An 8,618-nucleotide genomic window follows, 5' to 3' on the forward strand; every position below is an offset into this window, starting at 1 on the left:
GAATCCTGAAAAATGGAATACACGTGACTTTGTGTGATACTTATTTAAACACTTAAGTATATACACAATAGGTGCTACCAAAACAGCTTTTAAAAAATCCTGCTGAGGGGCACCTGGATGGTTCACTCGGTTGAGAGTCCGACTCTTGATTTCAGCTCAGGTTGTGATCTCAGGGTTGTGGGCTCTCTCTCTCTAAAATGAATAAATAAAATCTAAAAAAAAAAAAAAATCCTACTGAAATGGCTTTAATGAATAAATATGATTGACTTTAAGTTAGTCAAGTTCATGTGCATATAGTCTGTGTGGGTAAAACACAAAGCGTACTACCATGCACTCAGTAGGCCCTCAATTAACATTTCGTATTAAAAAGGTTTTCTTACAAGTAGGTTAAATATACTTAATGCAGCAAACCCATCTTTACAGATGGCAGATTTTACCTTGAGCAGTGGCATACCAAGAGTGGGACAATAAGAGCATCACCTTAGGTGTAGGCAATAATAATTCTCATTGTCCTTAGAAAATTTAAACTGTAATAAACCCACTCAAAGTCTCTCTGCTTTTTACTACTGGTAATTTTTATGTATCAAATTCTAAGCAGTCTTGGTGATTAAAAAAAAAAATCTTTCAGGGTGCCTGGGTGGCTCAGCTGTTAAGCGTCTGCCTTTGGCTCAGATCATGATCCCAGGGTCCTGGGATCGAGCCCCGCATCTGGCTCCCTGCTCAGCGGGAAGCCTGCTTCTCACGCACCTCCTGCTTGTGTTCCCTCTCTCACTGTCTCTTTCTCTGTCAAATAAATAAATAAGATCTTAAAATCTAAGTTCTGAACAATTTCTGTAGTTATTAAGTTTTAATAATGCATATATAAACTTTAAATTAGCACATTTTAATTATCATTTAATAAATATATTCTACATGGAAGATAATTCAGAGAACTCCCAGTTATTCAGTTGGCCTTCAGTAAACATAGAGTCATCTATGTGGGTATTTTCCTAAATAAATTCATAAAAATTCAGGGTAATTCAGAGTTTTGGGCACAGTTCATGTCCTCCTTAGGTCTATATCTCTCATTTAAATAACTCTTATTAATAAATAGTGGTAGCATGGTGATTGTAAGGATGAAGAAACAGAACCTGATTGCTTCAGTGTTTTTATTCTATGTGACCAGTTAGAGTTTTCATTTGTGTGGAAAATTTAAGAGTGAAACAAAGTGCAAACTTTGAGGTGTAATTTTTCTGGTTGGTAAGTACAAATTTTAGTTTATATGTGAAACTATTCTTTTAAATAACTGAATCAAATATTTTTAACTTTGAAATTTATTCTTTTTGTTAATGTTTACTTCAAAACTAAAGAACAAATAAGAGAATAGGAGGTGTATTGTTTTTATTTAGTACTTCAACAGACCAACATGTAATTTAAGTTTTTCCTTTCCTCAAAAATGTTAATTCCATTACTTTTTTTTGGTACTATAATATTTATCTTATACTGGCATATAGGTAGAGTCGAATAAAAGAATTTTCACAGTCTGGGGGTGCCTGGGTGGCTCAGTCAGTTAAGCGTCTAACTCTTGATTTTGGCTCAGGTCATGATCTCAGGGTTGTGAGATCAAGTCCTGAGTCAGGCTCCATACTCAGCATGGAATCTGCTTGACATTCTCTGCCTCTGCCCCTCCTCCTGCTCGAGCATGCTCACTTGTGCGCGCTCTCTCTCTCAGACAAAAAAAATCTAAAAAAAATAATTTTCACGGTCTTTCTTTCCTGGCTATTATTATTTGTTTCATTTCATGATCCTTACTTGAAATAATTTTGTCACATAGGGGAAAGGGTATTAAAAAGGTTTTCTATGAACCATGAGAGACTATGGACTCTGAAAAACAAACTGAGGGTTCTAGAGGGGAGGGGGGTGGGAGGATGGGTTAGCCTGGTGGTGGGTATTGAGGAGGGCACGTACTGCATGGAGCACTGGGCGTTATATGCAAACAATGAATCATGGAACACTACATCAAAAACTAATGATGTAATGTATGGTGATTAACATAATAAAATTTAAAAAATGTAAAAAAAAATGCTACCCCTCTGTATGTCATATTCTGATTATTCCACTGGGCTAAAATGATCATAAAGTGAATGGTATTCAAATTAAGTGGGCTTTACTATAAGCTTAATATTTAGAATTGTCCTTCACGAGAAAACTGTTCCTTGGGCATAATTCATGTGCCAAAATGGAATATCAGTGATTTTAAGTATATAAAATAAGTATAATTATATACTGTATTATATATGTAAGTATACTTATATAAATATACTTATAAGTATATAAGTATATAACTATAATATATGTAAGTATATAATATAAGTACATCCCCGCTGAGCAGGGTGTGTGTGTGTATATATATATATATAAAATATAGTATAAGTATATGATGTATATATGTATATATAATATAGTATATAAGTATATATGTATATATATAATATAGTATATATAGTATGTAATATATGTGTGTGTGTATATATATATACACATACATACACACACATACGTTTTTTAAACATGAAAATGATCCAGTATTCAAATTCTAGTAAAATTGGGCTATTTTAAAACTTAGCAAGTACATATCTATGTGTTTATTGATGGAATCCTAGTAATTGCTGGCATTTATTAAATGTTTATGATGTGTCAGATACCATTCTATGTGCTTTATATGTGTTAATTTTGTTATAACAACGCTAACGGGAAGGTACAGTTATCTCATTTTATAGAGAGAAAACTGAGGCACAAAGGGATTAAGGAACTTGTTCAAGATCACACAGCTAATTAAGTGGAGGAACCAAGATTCATCCTGATTCAGAGTCCCCAAGTTCAACCCTAGTGCCTCAATGACTCACATATATACACCAAATTGTGCCTCAATGAGTTTGAGAAATCATTTTGTAGTGAGAAAAGCATTCTGGATTTTAGGGTTCCATCACGAATTCATTCTATAACTTTGAATGAGGCAATTAGGTGAATGTCCCTTATTTAGAGAGGCTTGAACTTATTCCATATAGAAGTTCTCTGAATTTCTTTCTAGTTGTAAATTTTGATGATTCTAGGATTATTTTTATGTAAAGAAGAAGATTTGATTTTTCATTTATCTAATAGGCTAAAAATGAACTAGAAAACTAAAGGACTTGCTAATATCAATTGCTATTATCAATTGCTAGATTGAATTTAAGGTAGATAAATTTTTGATGTTTTGCAGTTGCAAAATTATACTATTAAACCTTTTATGTTCATTATTTCTTTGACTACAGAAAGACCATAAACTTCTTTGGGATTGATTGTGCATTCCAAAAATTGGCATGGTATAAAAATATATTATTCATATATGCTACTTTTATATAATTCACATGTTGTGAGCCACTGCCTTGACCTTCTCGGTGCCAATATAAAGTAAAGCTCTTTGGGGGAAATGAACTTTTAAAGTGGAAAATAGATTATACTGTATACCACTTTTCCTCCTTTCTCATGAAGGTTATCACCTTATTGAAATGACAATCCTTATTAACTCTCTATCCATAATATTTTTTCTTGGTAGAGACATAAAAAGTAACTTTTTAAAAAAAAGATTATTAGAGAGAGAGGTGTGTGAGGGGGCAGAGGGAGAGGGGACGCAGACTCCTCACTGAGCATGGGGCCTGAGGTGCTGGGCTCTATCTCAGGATCCTGAGATCATGAGCCAAGACCAAATGTCCAATATAGAACCAACTAAACCACCCAAGTGCCCCAAAAAGTAACTTTTTTAAAAAAGATTTTTTATTCATTTGAGAGAGAGCAAGCAAGAGCACGAGCAGGGGGAAGGGTCATAGAGAGAGGGAGAAGCAGACTCCCCACTGAGCAGGGTGCCCAGCTGGGGGCTCCACCCCAGGCCCACCCAGGATCATGATCTGACCTGAAGGCAGACTGACTGAGCCACCCAGGTGCCCCCAAAAGTAACTTTTATAATAAAAGAAATACAATTCCTTGCCATCCCTCCAAACTCCCTGCTTGAAAGGGCACCCCCCTCCCACCCACCCGCATTCAATACTCTTTTTTTTTTTTTCTTCTTTTTTCAGGGAGGGGGAGAGAGACAAAGCATGTGACTGGAGGGAGGAGGCAGAGGGACAAGCAGATTCTGCTGAGCATGAGCCCCATGTGGGGCTCAATTCTACGACCCCGAGATCATGACCTGAGCTGAAATCGAGAGTCGGATGCTTAACCAACTGAGCCACCTAGGCACCCCAATACTCTTTTAATAAAATTCCATTTCCCTCTTAATCCAGCTTTTAGTTTTTAACAATAAGTTAACAATATTTAACAATAAGTAGTTTTCCTGGAGCTAAAAAAAAAAAAAAGGAAGGAGGAGAAATTAAACATTAACAAAGTAAGATTTCTGCTGCTTATTATGAAGTCCTCAGGAGTATCACCAAGTAAAGAAAAAGCTCATATGAAATTTGTAAACATTCTACTTTCCTTCTCTTCATGTGCTACTAAAATTGTTACGTAAAATATTTTCCATTTTTATTTTTCTTTATGGCTACCATAATTTCTATCAAAGCAGAGGAAATAGAGGTAACTGTAAGTCAGAGCCAGTTTCTACTCTGCAATCTAGGAGAAAAACCTTTTACCCAAGGACAAATCAGGTAAGTATTTGTTAATTAATTCTCTCATGTTTTGGGGCCATATATGTAGCCATAATTTGTCAACTATAACCATAGATCATGGATTTAATTTAACTAAGAGACGATAAGGTAGATGCCACAGTATATAAAGTTCTGTAACTTAATTTATAGAAGTTTGGGTGTAAATTCTAATATTTGAGAAACCTGTAGAACCATAAAAACATTAAAAACAACAAAGTTCTGTAAACTGGTTAAATCTAACTCTGGTCTTCATGATTTAAAAACAATATGAATAGAGCTAAAGAAGGTTAAGAAGAAAGTTTTGGAGAATAGTCGGAGTCTGGAAAATAGTCCAAGTTGTTGAACTTAGAAAAGCAAAGGCTAAGAGGTGAGAATGCTTTTCAAGTAGGTAAGATATTGTCATACTGAGAATGGTGCCTATCCTTTTCCCATCTCCAGAGGGGAAATGCAGCAGGATAAATTTACATTAGAAAAAGGTTTTCAAAACCACAATGAGATACCACCTCACACCAGTCAGAATGGCTAAAATTAACAACACAGGAAACAACAACATGTTGGTGAGAATGCAGAGAAAGGGGAACCCTCCTATACTGTTGGTGGGAATGCAAGCTGGTACAGCCACTCGGAAGCCAGTATGGTGGTTCTTCAAGAAGTTAAAAATAAAGCTACCCTATGACCCAGCAATTGCACTACTAGGTATTTACCCCAAAGATACAAATGTAGTGATCTGAAGGGGCATGCACCCCAATGTTTATAGCAGCAATGTCCACAATAGCCATACTGTGGAAAGAGCCAAAATGCCCATCGACAGGTGAATGGATAAAGATATGGTATGTGTGTGTATGTATGTATATATATACACATATGTTTGTATGTGTACACACACATACAAAGGAATATTACTCAGCCAGCAGAAAGGATGAATATTTACCATTTATATTGATGTGGATGATATTGGGAGTATATTATCCTGAGTGAAATATGTCAGAGAAAGACAATTATATGGTTTCACTCATATGTAGAATATAAGAAACAGTGCAGAGGATAATAAGGTAAGGGAGGGAAAACTGAATGGGAAGTAACCAGAGAGGGAGACAAACCATGAGAGACTCATAACATTGGAAACAAACTGAGGGTTGCTGGAGGGGAGGTAGGTGGGGGATGGGGTAACTGGGTGATGGGCATTAAGGAGGGCATGTGATGTAATGAGCACTGGGTGTTATATGCAACTGATGAACATTACATCTGAAACTAATGATGTACTATATGTTGGCTAATTGAATTTAAATTAAAAAAGGAAAAATCAAAGATTTTGAAATTAAGGATGTTTAATATTAGAATGATTTACATCAGGAAGTTGTAGAATCCACTTTCTAAAAGGTCTAAGTAGCCTGATCATCTGCCAAGAATAGCTTATATACCCACTTACACATCCAACTAATTTTATGGTGCCGTTATTTATTTTGAAAAACACATAGTGATTTTTGTCTAAGGCAGTAGCTAACATGGTATATTTCTAATGATAGAATATTTAAACTTACAGAACTGACTTTAGGAATATTACAGAAAATTATAAAGGTATTTTATGAGCCCAGAAATAGTCATGTATTTTATTCAGTTCCATTGTTGACTATGTGACCATCATTAACATGTTTAATTTTTCTGTTTCATGTAATACTCTCCAAATATGGGGCGCCTGGGTGGCTCAGTCTTTAAGCATCTGCCTTTGGGTCAGGTCATGATCCCAGGGTCCTGGGATCGAGCCCCGCATTGGGCTCCCTGCTCAGCAGGAAGCCTGCTTCTCCCTCTCCCACTCCCCCTGCTTGTGTTCCTGCTCTCACTGTCTCTGTCAAGTAAATAAATAAAATCTTTAAAAAAAAAAAAAACAACTCTCCAAATACATATATGTTAACACCGACAGAAATTGAATTATGGACTCTTAATGAATCACCTCTACCAAGACTCAAGAGAAGGATGGGAAATTTAAAGATGACTGTTTTCAGGATTGTTGAGGGCTGCTTTCTGAAATGTATGATAAGGTGCAGATTTCAAACAATAAGTGGACCACGGTGTGATAATCTGAAAATGGCATTTAGGAACAAAGAAAAGGCTGTTTCTCACTTATTTCTATTGATTGAGAGAAAGTGAGGAAAGTAAGGACTAAATAGTTATATTGGAAAAGGCAACTTGTGACTTAAGGGAAAACCAGATTTTTATGAAGAGTGAACTGCGGAGGATAAAAGGAGTTTATCCTCAAAGAAATGGACTCTCTAGTAGGTGGGGGTGGAGGGTAAAGAATGGCTTGAGAATTTGAAGAATTGGGTGTGGAGTGAGTGTGGTTGGGTTTGAGGGGGGTTGAGTGTGAAGCTGTGATAGTCGGAAGCAAAAGGGAAAAAAGATGTGCTGATGGAGGTGACTGACTAAAACAGATGAAGAGAAAAGACACATTAGAGGAAAATCAGGGCCATTAAGATATTTCATTATGAGCAAGAAAATATTAAAGATAACCAGTTATGTAGTAGAGGAAAACTGGAGGGGATGGTAATTACTCCAGGACTGAGAAGGGCACACATATGCAAAAAGTCACCAGGCTGACTGACCCTTTATTTCAAGAAGAGTTTTCCTAGAACAGTGTTCAGAGACTTAAATGTGGATGTTGATTGTAGAGTGTCTGGTCCTCAAGGACATAGGCCTCGAGGAAGACCAAGGTGCCAGGGACAACACTAAGGGGTCAGTAGGGTTGGAAAGCTATGATTTTTGTCTTCTTTACATCTCTGTGTAGAGCTGTAGCATTTTGTAGGAGACCTGCGTAATTCAAGACTATTCCTGGCAGCAAAGAATGGAAAGTTTGCTATTGCTATGTGGCAGTAGCTTAAAAGAGTTTTTTAAATCACTCACCAGCCAGCTTCAAAACTGTGACTCTTGATGAGTTATTAATTTGGGGGAATTTGTGTTATTTCATATTTTGCATATAAAATGAATCTTTATTATCAATTCATTTCCTGTTTGCATAAAATGCAACCTTAACAGGAAACCTAAATAGTTTTCCTGTTAAGAGTAATGATAGCTAACATTCATTGAGGGCTTCTTATTGCCAGGCACTTTACGTGTATAGATTCACTTTATATTCAGACAACTTTTTGAAGTAGGCACTATTATTCTGTCCCAGGCTCTCTTGTATAGGTGAGGAAGCTGGATGCAAAGATTTTTATCCCATGTCACACACTTATTCTGTGGTGCAGTGTTCCAATGTGGAACTGGGATTTGCATTCCAACTTTCTGGCTCCTGCTTTTGCCCCCTATACTACATACCTTTTTATATATAAAAATTGTGAGTTGTGGGTTGCTTGGAAACTATTATTCTTTGAACTGTCGGTGACTTGAGTATATTGTAGGTGGTGCAGTTTGTCAAAAGTGGCTTTTGTGTACTGCTACATAAAATGAAAATTGACTTATTGCTATTATAAACGTCTTAAAGAAGTTCATGCCAATATACTTAGTGATGTGAAGGACTGTTGCCTTGGTTAGGCCAGTTGCTGTTATTCAAATAAGACCACATTGGGTGATACAACCTTAGTTAGTGAATTTCCCGGGATTTGACTCAGTTTTGTGGTCTTAGAAACCTGGTCTAGTCATTAAGTGTCCCAGAGAGGATTAAATTAGCCTAACAATCTCATCAGCCGAATATGTAAAGCCAGAATGCAAATTTATTAATTTACAATGAGATAAAACTGTTACATAAACCAGTCATACCAGGATGATCAATGTATTTTCTTTCAGGTTGTGAACCTAGATGAGAAATCAAATTCTAATCAAGAGGTTTCTTAAAATGGAATTTTTTTTTTAAAGATTTATTTATTTATTTGAGAGAGCGAGAATGAGAGAGAGTACGTGAGAGGGGGGAGGGTCAGAGGGAGAAGCAGGCTCCTCACTGAGCAGGGAGCCCGATGCGGGACT

General features: G+C 36.3%; 1 protein-coding gene across 3 annotated transcripts in view; it reads left to right on the forward strand.

Annotated features, from left to right (window-relative positions):
- NRG4 (neuregulin 4) overlaps positions 1-8,618 on the forward strand; it is a 175,250-nt gene that overhangs the window by 3,391 nt on the left and 163,241 nt on the right. For 2 of the 3 annotated variants that reach the window (XR_004677229.1, XM_034993539.1), the window contains exon 3: positions 4,577-4,661. The exons of the other annotated variant lie outside the window; for it this stretch is intronic. The gene's annotated coding sequence lies outside the window, so the exon portion shown is untranslated. The remainder of the gene's footprint in view (positions 1-4,576; positions 4,662-8,618) is intronic. 3 annotated transcript variants of the gene reach the window in all.

Source organism: Mirounga leonina, unplaced genomic scaffold (assembly GCF_011800145.1).
Source record: "Mirounga leonina isolate KUSES-001 unplaced genomic scaffold, KU_Mleo_1.0 Mir_91, whole genome shotgun sequence".
Lineage (NCBI taxonomy): Eukaryota > Metazoa > Chordata > Mammalia > Carnivora > Phocidae > Mirounga > Mirounga leonina.